Below are 14,533 nucleotides of genomic sequence, written 5' to 3' on the forward strand. Positions count from 1 at the left end.
AAAGTATAATGAAGACTGGAGGACAAATATGCTCAACAAAGCAGAGAGGGCTGGCATTCTATAACACAGTCACAGACATGGCCTCCTAGGTAAGGTAGGCTCACAAAAGGGGGACCTGAGTTATATAGTGTTTTACAGAAATATTTAAGTGTGTGCATGGTCCAAATGGACCACGGATGGCTACATTTTTATTTTTATTTGTTTTAAGTAAGCATCACTTACAGCCGCCTACTTTAATCTTGCATCACTCACCTTGCAGCTCCCTTCTAAAGAGGGTGTGGTCCCAGGTACATTATAAATACCATCTTGTTTTCTAGGAAACCTTTACTCCCCCCCACGACTCTCTGTCCAGCTAACACAAACCCATCACTCACGCCCAAGCTGGAATCAACTCTTCCCCGAATTCTATCCTCCTTCTCAGTCCAATCGCCCTGCTGAATCCATAGCCAGAAACTCTCCTTTTCTTTCAAAAGCACAACCAGATTTGTAATTATGTGTTTGCTTCTGTTTCTGTGTCACATCTGCCTCGAAACACTGGGGATGCCCAATAAATAACTGTGGACTAAATGAACTCCAGAAATATGTCAAGCCAAAGCTACTCAGTCTGTGCCACTGCTTTTGGAAGCTAAGCTGGCAAGGGCATGCGCTTTAACAGTTCTTTGACATAGAATATACTACAGCTGAAAAGAGGCACTGCTCCCTAACATTCCACAGATCTATCTGCAAGGGAAGTCTTCTCGACTTGGACCCTTCTTTTTTTGTTTGTTTTGGTTTTTTGGTTGTTTTTTTTTTTTTTTTTTTTAGACAGGGTTTCTCTGTGTAGCCTTGGCCATCCTGGACTCACTTTGTAGACCAGGCTGGCCTTGAACTCACAGCGATCTGCCTGCCTCTGCCTCCCGAGTGCTGGGATTAAAGGCGTGCGCCACCACGCCCGGCTGGACCCTTCTTATAACTAGAAAGAAGGACCCTTTTCTCCACTAAAAGGCTAAGCAACTAATAAAATGAGAGACGCCTGTAGTCAAGTTGTACACTGAGTCAAAGAAGACACAGGGCAAGTAAAGTTTGTCAGGTTTGACATTAGGCTTTTTACAAGAAATAATGTGTATTTTTTTGTCCTGAGAATCCTCTGTGTGATTCAAAAACTTCAGCAAGAAGAGCTCACAACTGGGTAGCACCGAGGCTTGTGGGTAGAGATCCTGTCTGTTTCCCCAGATATTTGCAGCTGACATCTGAGATAATGTGGCAAGCTGAGGTGAGTTAATGACGAGAGGTTAAAATACGAGACACTAATTTAGTTCATCGTAATGCCTTCTTTTCCAAGCCATTTGTGATCCATTCATTTCCAAGATGAGGCTATTTTCAACAGCACCATAGCTCATCATTAACACCTGTGGAAAGTCAGACTCACTAATGGGGTCAGCCAAGTGACTTAGGGAGAAAAGCAGCACCCTTTACTGGCCCCCTGTTCTGCTGGATAGAAACATTTTCCCTCTAATCAATTTCTCAGCCACAGACAGATGACTGGCGTCATAAGAATTTCAAGGCCATGAATTTGTTACCTGGAATTCACATGAAATTTTTTCTGCTTTCACGATAGTGGACGCTGTGTCCTTTGAAAAGTCACAAACAAAGTAAGCTTGAGATTACAGAAGGAAAGCCGTCTGTGTATTAGCCAGCAGTCAGTATTCTCCAAGTCAACCAAGAGGATGTGTTTGCACTTGCCAAGTGTTGTGCACACAGTGAGAGAGCAATTGTAGAGGCAGAGCAGCCTATAGTCTGCTGCCTGAAAGCTGGTTCTATGTCTCAGTCAAAGGCTAAAGGCCTGAGCCACAACTGATGGTGTGAATCCCATTTGCAGTGCAACAGATGAGATGGTCCAGCTCAAACAATGAATCAGGAAAGGAGGACTGGGTGCACACTTCTCCTTTCTCTCCTTTCTCTGCCTTTTGTTCTACCCAGTATCTGTGAGTTGATGCTATCCACCCACACTAAAGCGAGTGCATACTTTAACGAGTCCACCTGTCCCAGTGTTAATTTCTGGAAACATCTTAGCATCACAGATGAAAATTATGTTTAATTTGGTTACATAACTTTCACCATCTTAGTGTGGAATAGGAAAGGAAAGGCATACACAGAAGTGAAAAGGAACAAATAAAATTAACCAGGAACATTCTAGAACAAGATTGAGAATGAAGTTATTATAAACATATGATTTTCTTTATGATGTAAACTTCTAAAGAGGTAGTTCGTCACAGGAGTTCTCTTCTGTGATTAAAAAAAAAAAAAGGAACTACTTTCTAATTACTTCTCAGTGGGAGATTTCTTATAACTATTTGCTTTCAAAAATGGAAGGTCTGCATATGGGGGCCTGCAACAAATTACCCTTTAAATATTTATGTTTATGCCCATAAGTTAGTCCTGCTGTCAGCTCTGGATGGAGGAGCTTCTTTTGGTGGTATCCACAGAACTAATAATTGGGTAAAGTGCCTAAAATAGGTAGCTGTTGACTGCACACCCCCACATGAGATTTCTATATGACCCCCTCTAGTGCTTATTTACCTGCACAAGATTGGGCCCATCAACATTCTCTCATGGCAGAGGTAGGGACTCACAAGGCATTCCTGCTCCAGGAAGTTTCACAGGCAGTTAATGGTTCCTGGAAAAGGGAAAGACATTTCTTCAGTGTTGTAGGCACTGTAAGCTTCCTGTGATCATATAATAATAAGCTCTTAACTATGCTTCTGCCGGCAGATCTAAAGGAACCCACTGGGTCGCCTCTAAAGACAAGAAAGTAGAAAGGGGACTAGTTGAGAAGACAAAAGGATCAGTAAAATTGGAAAGGTGAGAAGAGAGAGTAGTAGGGTGAATATAATCCAAATTCATTGTATATGCATATATACATATGAAAATATCATAATGAAAATGTCATTGTGTATAATTAATATATGCTAATAAGAAGATTCGGGCTTTGAAACACTCAAAGTGATCCAGCCTTCAGCTAATCCTGCAAATCTCTAGTCTTTCTTTTTCTTTCCCTTTTTCCCCATATTCTAAGTCTTTCCTCTCCTAGTGTGAAACCTCTAAGTGTCTAGAAGCAAGAGTGAGTCTAGATTTTGAGATAGATAAAGATGAGAAAACACTACTCTTTGCTAATGTGACTTATAAAAATTACCATGCTTATAAAGGGGGAGGAAGTCCCCCTCAGTCACAGTCATAGGGGAGGGGAGTAAGGGGAAAATGGGAGGGAGGGAAGAATGGGAGGATATAAAAGATGGGATAACCATTGAGATGTAACAAGAATAAATTAATAAAAACAAAATAAAATTTAATAAAATAAAATAAAATTTTTTTTAAATTACCATGCTTAACTGTTATGGGTTTTGTCTGGAGACTTTTCTCTTCTTGTTTGTTTATTTCATTCTATTGTCACTGGTTATTTTTGGGCACCAAATGTCATTCATTACAGCTATTGACATCATGTTCTTTTTCTTTCTTTTTGTTTCTTGAGATGGTGGCCACAATGTCACCCTACTTTGTTTCAAACTCTCAGGCTCAAGCAATACTTCTGCATCAGCCCCCTGTGGACTACAGGCCCATGCCTTTGCAATCATGCCCTGTGACCTAATTCTTATGAGTTGCCATGTCTGCTTACAAGTCTAAATGCACAAGACAGTAAAAATTTTATTTAATCTTTAGAACGCTTAAGAAACTGTAGAATACCAGATGTGCCAGAATGAAATTATTCAAGAGTCTCTTCTGTATACACATCTGTTATGAAACTAGACCACATAGAAAAAAATACTCAGCTGGGGCTCATGTCAGTCAGTGCCACCTAGAAACTGCTTTTTTGCAGTGGGTTGGCTGAGGAGAGTCAGCATAAGAAAGAACAGACTGAAAGGCAGGACTTCAAGAGTTCACAAAGATGCTGACAGAAAGGGGGGGGAAACACCAAGAAAAGGACAGAGGTGAATCTTGGAAACAAAGCCAAGGCATGCATAGGTGTAGCTATGCCACTCCCCGGATGTGGGGAAGCAGAATCTTTATCCAACATGTAGGCCAAGAAGGCCTGCAGAGAAGAGACCACAGACACACACTGAGATAAGCCCAGGGCTCTCACAAGCCTCAAATGCACCTGCAGAGTTTGAAGGGACAGTGATGCCTCTCCCAGAAATGGATGTTCCCCTTCATTTAGCTACCATAGATCTAAACCACTGTAGGTTTCCAGGAATGGCCAACAGTAAATCCCTTCAGCCCTTAGCATCCATTCAGAAACTGACTTGACCTTGTGAGCAGCTTGTTCTCTATTTCTTTTTGAAGTACATTGATTTATATGACTATTTTTCATGAGTATACCTGTTATTGTGTATTTTAAGGTTTAGTTTCAGCTCAAGTTGTAGGATCATGTCCAGAGTCAAAGGCTAAGGCTGAGAAGGCCATGGCCCCAAGAAGGGACATTCTTCTGTTGCTTCCCTCTGTGGGCCTGTTGTTATGCTTTCTACTTTGTTTATACTAGTGGACTAGTGGCGCCCTCAGCCTTGGAGAGAGAGGCTCCTTTTTTCAGGGGGCAGTAATTAATGCAAGGATTCCTGGCTCATCAAATCACTGAAAGGAAGTAGCTGGTGAGCACTGATCCCTAAGCTCCATCTCTGTATCTGCTCCTCCATTTCCTGTCAGCCATTGAAATCACATTTCTAAAATTACACAGAGTGCTTGTGCTGCATTTGTGTTCTACAGTATTTTTTGGTACAACATCTCAAAAATCACATGCTTCTGGGTAGTAGTTTCCTAGTAAACGCCATTAGGATATTATTGTAAATAGTTTCTTAGGCCAAGAATGTTTTCTTCCTTGCCTTTGACCCTAAGATTAAATTTTATATGCAACTTTCCTTTATTGAATCAGTAATGTATCTAATGTGACACTCATGATAGCAAGTAGATGCAATATTTCCAAAATAAGAAATCATCATTCAGGAAAGAAGAACTCAAAGTAACTAAATCATATACCTTCTATATGGTTCTAAACCATGTAGCTGGCCAGCTCTAATGCCCTCTACCTCAGCTAGGCATGATCTCAACATGATGCTGCAAGTTCATATTCATCAGCCATTGATGACATGAAATGTGCCTTAGTAAAACTCCAGTACTCTCAGACGTCTAATGAGCAGTCAATACTAGTGAAATTTGAACTTTATTAATCAAGGCTTCCCAGCCTCTGAGTTTTCCCTGCTAGAAGTAGCCTGTCTTCACATTAAATCCATCTTTCTGAAGCCCAGGCAGCAAATGCAAAAACTCACAACTCACCAAGTACACAGAATAAGTATTAGTGGGATGCACAGTTACAAGTGGAACATTGCTATCACACACTCCCTAACTCTCAGGGACCATCACAAAAGAGGGGAAAGAAAGATTACAGGAGCCAAAGGTTGAGAAGAGCCAGAGCCAAACAGTGCCACCAAAACACAGCAGGACCCCTGCATGCATGAACTCACAGCAGCTGTGACTGTCTACATGAAACCTGTACAACATCAAACCTGGCAACATTTCAGTTCTGTAACGGTGTGTGACAAGCCCTTGTCCCTAGCTGAGGATCTAATGCCAACTGAGAGATGCTAAGGGAGAGACAGTTTTCTGTAAGGCTGTGGTCCCTGGTAGGTCATCAGTGCTCCCATGGATGGCCCATCCCCATGAGTATATATATGGGCAACACAAACTGGACTCTGTGCATTCTAAAAAGGAATATATGAAGTTTTGATGAGGGAGGATAGATCTGGGAGGAGCTGAAGTGAGTGGAGGGTAATAGGATTAAATACATTGTATGCATGTATGAAATTCTCAAAAAACTAGTAAAAAATTTATATATTTCAAAAATACTGAGGCCTGATTTTGGAACCTATAAATTTCTCTCCATAAAGTGAAAGGGGAGGTGTACATATAATTCAGGATTTTGAAATGATTCTTATATTCAGTCATATATCTCATGTCACATAGAAAGATGATGGAGAAAACGGAGGCAGAATTTGGGAACAAGCCAAAGACTCCAAGAGCCAAATAGAAGCTGAAAAAGGCAGGAAACAGTTCCTGTCCTAATACCTCCCAAAGGAATATAGCCCTGTAACACCCACACAGACACTCACTCACATGTGCCTGTCACACTTAATACCATTCAGAAATATAACAGAACAAATATGTGATGTTTTAAGTCATCAACTTCACAGCAATGTTTTGTAACATCTGTTCTGATTTCCTTCCTATTGCTGCGATAAAACACTTATTTAGCTTACACCTCCAAGTCACAGACCATCACTGAGGGGAATAAAGGAAGAAGCTCAAAAGGAAACCAGGGAGGAGTGCCACCTCTTCTCTTTCTCATAGGCTTGTGCTTAACTAGCCTTCATATACAGCTCAAGACCACCTATCTAGGGAATAGTGCTGCCCACCAGTGGCTAGGCCCTCCTACATCAGTTAATAATCAGGACAATCTCCTACAGAGATGTCCAGTGGGAAGTGCCTTCCAGGTGGCATTCCTTCTTGGGTGAATGTAGGACACATCATTAAAGCTAAGACACAGCCATGGAAAATGAGTATGGTATAAAAGTTTTATCATCAAGGCCCATTGGGTAATAGACAACACAAGGAGTTAAGTAATGGAACTGTAGAAGTTCAGCATTTGTGGTACCACAGTGCTGCCAGTACCACTTCTAAGAGCAAGAAAATGGAACATCTAACCTCCTGGATTCAAAGAAGACCTATGCAGAGTTGCTCCCCAACATGAGCTTTTGTAAAGGGAGTCTGTGGTAAGGAGAGTGTAGAAACTATCTCGTACTTACCCTTTATCCTTCCAAGCAAAGGACACTTTTCATATATTTCTCAAAACACATAGCACAGAGTAAGGAGGAGCTGGATCCAAACAATAAAGCAAAAGAACATCAGAACAACATTCTATGAAGTTGCAGTGACTCATTTAACCATGGCATTATTCCACTCTGTTTCAGACCTCAGGAACACTGCCACACCATCCACCCTCACAGAAAATTAGAGACTCTAGACTCCCATTTCCAAGTTTATTCTACACTTTTTCCTTTTATGACCCCTTCTCTGGGGGCCAGAATGGATGATGTAATTGTTACTAAGCATGCCCTATTATGCCCAACTCCACAGCTCTTATGTATGTTTCCCTTGCAGCAGTAACACTTTATCGCAGTGCCCTGCTGATCACGCATGTGCACGCCATAACTCAACTTGCAGACCATAATCCCCTAGAGAGTTGCCTCTGTATTGTATGTAGAGTTTCATATCATAAATAGAATTCAGCCAATACCTTTCAAAAATAAGTTCATTATAAGTATTGTGGGTTAAACTGAAATCTTTTTGTTAATTTACAGACTTCATGGTCACCTACTAGCTCCTTGTTTTTCCTATAAAGGATAATAAAAAATAATCCTTGAATGTCATTTCTTTTAATATCATAGTTTCCCTATTTAATAGAAGAGACTATTTTAGACTTGCAAACAAAGATCAGGTCTGTACTCTTTACTGATGTGATTAATCATTCATAAGTGTGTTGTAGTCTGCCCTATAAGACATATTATGAAGGATTTGCCTGACGGGTGCTGTAAGGTAGTGGAAGATAGTAACTGGTCCTCAGGAGCATCTGTTACATCTTTAGTTCTCATCTTTAATTTGCCAGTTTGGGGCATTTTTCATGGATTAGAGCAAGTTAAGATGACATTTTAATATAACTGAGTGTAAAAAAAAAAAGACATAATACTGTAGCAGCATATACATTATCCAGATTCTATAGCATTTTAATAAAAGCCATATTAGAGGAACAAATGCTAGATGCAAGAAGGCTAAAAGGACATAGTTTGCTGCAGAGTTATATGCCTCAACATCAGAATCAGCATTTAAAACAATCCTCAGCTATGATTATGAGAAATAGTTAACTATGCCTGTGACAGTTTTTGAAATTTACTGTCCCATTTCATTATGGCATCACCTTAAAAGGGAGCAGTGAGTTGCATATCTCTCCCCAAGAACTGTAATAAGGGATGGTATGAGTGCCTAACATATTGGCTTTATTGCTGTCAGAAATAAACACATACTTTCATACATAAAAGCTAGGGAGTTCAGTAACTATATTTTGCAAAATAACTGTAGAAATCATAATGACATCCCAGAAAGAAAAAGGCCTCATATATGAATGCCTTTAGAAATGCTCAAGCTCTTTAATATTTGAATTGCTTATAAATGTTTATCTGCATTATGTTTTTCTTCCAAACATACCAAGCTTACTTCAATGCAAGGCATAAGTCAATATTTGCATATGGATGTGAATAAACACAGCTTTGCCGATGATTCATTTAGATGCAATGGACAGAATAAAATATATATTTCTCTAAAGGAACAACCGCTTGGCTATTCACTGAGGCCTCAAAAGCAAATGGATGTTCAATGTTTTATATCTATTTAAGCCAGTGGAGACTTAATAGCTGAATTCTCAAGGAAGAAAAAATATTTGAAAATGAACACTCTAGTGAATTCTGCAGAACTGGAACATCCTGCTGTTCTCTGAGCATGGACTCACCACACCCTCTGCTTTGGAGGGCCTCCTTCACTATGAGGAAAGCAAGACTTCTCAGTCTCAGCAGTCACAGGACTTTTCTTGGTCCCCAGGTGACCCATGGAAATCACAATTGATGCTGGCTAGAACTAAGTTAGCTCATTTGAGTTAGCAGTGATACATAGGAAAATAAACAGTGATCCATAGTAAAACAAGAGACTTCCAACTTATTTATAGGAATGTGCACATTAGAGCATACCTTCCCCCAATCCATGTTGATGATAGCATAAAAGCCAGAGTTCCAGTGCTGTAAATATCCAAACTGCCCAGGCTACCACCCACCCCGTGTGTGTGTGTGTGTGTGTGTGTGTGTGTGTGTGTGTGTGTGTGTTTCTATAGAACAAAGAATAACCTAAGTGTAGGTCAGTCCTCTCCCACCTTGACTGGGATAGGTGAGGCAGGCTCTCATTGCTTTGCACTGATGCTGGCCCATGAGCTTCTGAGGATTCTGTTATCTCTGCCTCCCACCTCAGTGCATGGACACTGAGCTCACAGCCATGGATTCTGAGAATGCAAGGTCAAGCCTACGGTTGGCTAGGAAAACACTTTAGCTGCTGAGCTACCTGCTCTGCCCCTTCATCTGTTTTGTTGTTGTTGTTGTCATTGTTGTTTGGGTTTTTTTTTTTGGTTTTTTGTTTGTTTGTGTGGTTTTTTGTTGTTGTTTTGGTTTGGTTTTTGGTTTTTCAAGACAGGGTCTCTCTGTATAGCCTTGGCTTCCTGGACTTGCTTTGTACACCAGGCTAGCCTCAAACTCACAGTAGATTCAAAGCTGTCTGATTTGCTGGCACACTTACTCCCAGCATGGGATGCTGAAGCAGGAAGAGTGTCACTCTGGTTAGCCTCGATTACATAGTCAAATTCTAGAAAGAACAAAACCAGCAAACAAACAAACATTGTTTATATTGAAAAATGGAGCAGAGCAAGAGATTTAAAACCAAGATAATAATACTACAAGGAACCAGACACGTTTAAGAATAATTCACTTGATAAAGAGAATGAATCAGTAATTTTGGTCTGGAATTTTAATGTAACACTGGACCCCTTACAGAAAAAGAGAGGAGAATATTTTCAAACTTTCCTGCAGAGCCCAACAGTTTCCATCTTGTGTTAACATTTAGCATCAGGATCTATAGTTACCAGGGGGAAATGGAGATCAAAAGTAAATTCCTCACTTCAAAGCTTCCCGGCCTACCAGGAAGCAAATGGGGGAACAAGCAACTCATGCATTTGTGTCCAAAGAAGACTACGATGAATACAGTTCCAGGTGACTTGTTCCACAAGACTTCATCAAGAATAGCCTAGAGGGAGGTCAGTAATAAAAAGTACCTGGGTTTATGAAAGGACAAGAGATTATGTTGCACTAAATATGAGTAACGATAAAAATGGTAGTGGTTATGGGGACCAATTACACATCAGCTCAGAAACGCAAATGGGCAAGAATTCTTTTCCTCGTCTCATAAAGTGGTTGTTAACTCCAGCATTATTTGCTAAGCTCCTGGGAAATTCAGACCTAAGCATCCCAGATCTCCCACCTCAGTATTGAGGCATGGATCCCAGGCCTTAACATGTCTAAAGCATTGGGAAAGGCCCATAAGTCCCAGGCCTCTAATCCTACTCACCTTGACGTGCATACTTAATACTGCAGAACATCTCGTCTGGAGCTGCCACTGCCCTTTCTCTCTGTTCTTGATACGGCCTGTTTTTGTTGAACCAGGGCCTTGAGCATGCAACCCACACCCTCAGTGCAGCCTCTGAAGAAACTGCAGTCCCCCTGAATGGAGTGATAATGGTGGGGGTTTTGGGAATTGCTTGGAAAAGAGGTTCCTGGCAATAAGAGCCAAAGACTCTCTCTGCCTCCAAACACTTGTAACAGAAACACTACCTTCTTTCCACGTGTCTGCCCCATGTTTAATCACTTTTTCAAATAACCATTCCCCTAGAATGCCTAGGTTCCTTTGAAGCATAATCCAGAAAGTTTTACTAAAGTCTCTGAACGAAGCTCCAATCCTGATGCAGGAAGAATAAAGGGCAGGATCTGTAAGAGCAAATGGCTCCATAGAGTAGCTGCCTGGTTTTCTGTATGTACTGCTTGTGTATGTGTCAACCACTAATCACCTCTCCTAGCTTATGGTGACAATTAGCTCTATAGATGACTGACACCAAATGGCTTTTCCAAGTCACAACTAGCAAAAAAATAGAACTGCCTTCAGACCTGGTACACAATCCACATCTATTTCTGTGGCTATAGGAGCCAAAAAAGTGGGCTGGGGTGCAGGGGCATTCTGTCAGATTAAAAAAGAAACAGAAAGTAACAAATGGTGAACAATTATAGGTAAATAGAAAATAATGACACTAAGAACAAGGTTGAGAGCATATGGTGACCTTCTTATTGGGCCATTGTTTTTAAGTCACAGAACTGCCTATTAAGAAAATCTGGAAAAGGTGACAAAAAATACTTTATATAATTAATGATGACTAAAACAGTTTTGTGACACAAAGTTAATATTCAAGATAACATGCCTATACTCTGCTAGTGAGTAAGCAGACCTTGAAACTAAAAACATATTATCACTTATATTAGCACTCCTAAAATATGAAGCACCCAGCAACAACTATATGAAGAAACCTATGCCATAATATGAGAACTCTAAGGGAAATAAATCATGACATAGTCTTCCTTTAGAAATAGGAAAATATAATATCTATTAAGACATCTGTTTTCCATCATTGGATTATGATTCTGAAACCATTTTAATCAAAATCTTGGAGTATTATTCTGTAAGCACTAACAAGCTAATTCTGAAATTTATGTGCACAAACTGATGGCAATGCATATTGAAGCAAGAGAACCAAACTGAGAATGGAACACTAGTAGGATTTAATAATTACTGATAATTAATAATAAGGAATAAGATAATAAGAGACCAAGATGCCAGACAACAGATATTATATTATATGAGGTTTATTAAGTAAGCATGGGGAGAGAAGGAAAGGGGGAGGGGTATCCCAGAGAAGGGGGGAAGACAGAGACAGACAGAGGAAGAGAAGAAGAGAGAGAAGGGTGAGAATAGGGGTAAGAAGAGAGAGAAAGAGAGTAATAGAGACGGGGTAAGAGATAAGAGAGAGACAGAGAGAGAGGGTTGAGGTGGGTCTGTCTTTGTATATACTGGGCAAGGTCATGATGCCGAGGCAGGTAGGCAACGACACCACGGGTAGGCTGACTGAAGCCGAATCCTAACAATTACAATTAAGAATAGTGCCTCAATTGCTGAATTATTCAAGGATATTGAATGGTTGAAGTATTGGACAAGGAAACCAAAAGCATCCTTTAAAAATACCAATGGAGAGTTGAGACCATTGATGTTAAGAGATATGAATGACCAGTGCCTGTTAAATCCCTTGACTTTGATGTTGGTTGTAGTAGAGTGTTTATGTGGATTTATTTTTGCAACACTGTAGTGGAGGAATGGAGAAATAGAAGGATCCAGAGGGTCCTAGAAACCTACAAGAAGACCATTAAGGCTGGTGGATATGGACCCACGCGAGTCAGCTCAAACTACTGTACCACCCAAGGACAATGCGTGCAATAAACCAAATGGACAGCACATTCTCCACAATTGTGTGCAGAGCAGGGACTGACTCAGACATGAACCTTGGTGCTCCCTATATGAACATTTCTCCTTGGGGGGGACATCTGGTGACACTCAGAGGAAGAGGAAGCAGGCTACCAGGAAGAGACTTGATCAGCTGTCATCTTATAATGGGGGATGAGGTCCCCTTCTGTTAGAGACCTAGGAGAGGGGGATAGGATGAAAGAGGGAGGACGGGAGGAACAGGAAGATACAAGTGAGGGGATAAAATTTCAGATCTAATCTGAATAAATTACTTAAATGAAATTTTTAAAAACAATGAAAGAAGAAACAAAAAGATGAATGAAATAAGGACATCAAATCACAATGTAAACGGGAAAACATTAATGTCATGGAGAAAGGCAGCCATAGAGATGAAAAATTCAACAAGGAAATTTAGACCCTCAAAAAAGTCAAAGATATTGAAAATGTAATATTCTATTAATAACATAAGAAAACCATTGTAGACAGTCTCACTGGTAGACTAGATCAAGAAGAAGAAAGAATACCAAGAACCTTGAGCTATGATGATCAAGAGACCAAACTAAGGATGCTCAGAGATAAAGAAAAAGCTAAGATAAAAGCTAAATGCTTGGGAAATCTATTTGTGAAATTACAGCAGATTATTTTCTTAATTCTGAGGAAATAAATGGATATCCAAACACAAGAGACATTTAAAACCCCAAATAGACAGGACCAGAAAAAAGCCACTCCATAAAATATCATAGTCAAAAATCTCAAAACTGCAAAACAAAGAACAATGTTAAAATCTTCAAGAAAAAAATACCCACTTGCTTAGGAAGGCTGGTGAATCACAATAGAAACCCTAAAGCCAGAAAACCAGAACTTGATATATTTCATTGATGAAATTAAGTAACTGCCAGCCAAATGGCTATATCTAGCAAAGTTGGCTTGTAAAACAGATGGAGAAATAAACAAATTCTAGTTAAACTCAAACTGAAACAAGTAATTGCAGAGAACACTTAGAGAAATCCTGAACACAGAGGAGGAAGAATGATACTGTCAACCAACAAGCAGAGGAAAGAAAACATTTTATGAAAGAAATAGGTGAACAAGGAAGAACTAGAAATAAGTCTTTCAAGGTTATTTTCCTGTTACTATGCTAAAAAAATTACACACACATACATACATACACACACACACACACACAGGCATACTCTGTCAAAATCACTTAAGACAGAGTTTATTCTATCCACAGTGTACCAGTGTGGTCCAGCATGACAAGAAACTTGAAGTTGCTGGTACATTAAGCAACACAGCACATCCCATCCCATCAGTAATCAGGAACAGATAGCAATGAATGCATGCTGCTGCCCAGCAGAGTCCAGGAGTGCAGCCAGGAAAAGACTCCACCCATAATGGGTGGATCTTCCTCTTCCACTGAATGTAATCAAGATACCTCCAAGGGCACAACCAGCCGCCCATAACCCAGGTGATTCTAGAGTCTGTCAAGTTAGCAATTAACACTAAACATAGAATTGATCATTTCTAGGTCAATAAACCAGCAAACCTCGAATGAGAAGAAAGACAGGAATAAGCAATAATACAAACAACCAGGAGAGCAGCCAACACAAGCACAGGATCAGCAAAGCCTTCTAATTAATAACACTTAAATGTAAATGGTCTTAAATTTTCCAATTAAAAGATTAAAAAAAAAAAAAAAAACCTGACTAGAAAGAGAGCTCTAATTATTTGTTACCTCCCAGAGGGGGCAGGAGCTCCACAGAAAGACCAGAAGAGCGAACAAATCTGGGCCTGGGGTTGCAGGGGAAAAGCGGGGCTGCAGAGACTGACGCACCAAACAAGGACCATGTATGGAGAGGACCTAGGCTCCCTGCTCAGATGTAGCTGAGAGACAGCTCAGTCCCCATACGGGTTCCTATTAAAGGGAGCAGGAGCTGTCTCTGACATGGACTCTGTTACCTGCACTTGGATCACTTTTCCCTGGCAGGGTGCCTTGCCAGGCCACAGAGGAAGAGGAAGAGGATACAAGCAGTCTTGATGAGACTTGATAGGCTGGGGTCAGTTGGTAGGGGAGCAGGGCTCCCCACCTCTGAGGACTAGGGGAGGAGAATGGGAGGAGACAGGGAGGGGGGCTACAATTGAGATGTAAGGTGAATAATTTTTTTAAATACATTTAAAATTCTAAAAAAAAGTATTTGTTACCTATCATACAACTGTCAAGGAAATTCATATTTAGAATGAAGGGGTGGGGCCAACACAGCAAACAAGCAGAAGTCCCAAAGGAATGAGGGTAGTTATA

This window comes from Acomys russatus, chromosome 3 (genome assembly GCF_903995435.1).
Source record: "Acomys russatus chromosome 3, mAcoRus1.1, whole genome shotgun sequence".
Lineage (NCBI taxonomy): Eukaryota > Metazoa > Chordata > Mammalia > Rodentia > Muridae > Acomys > Acomys russatus.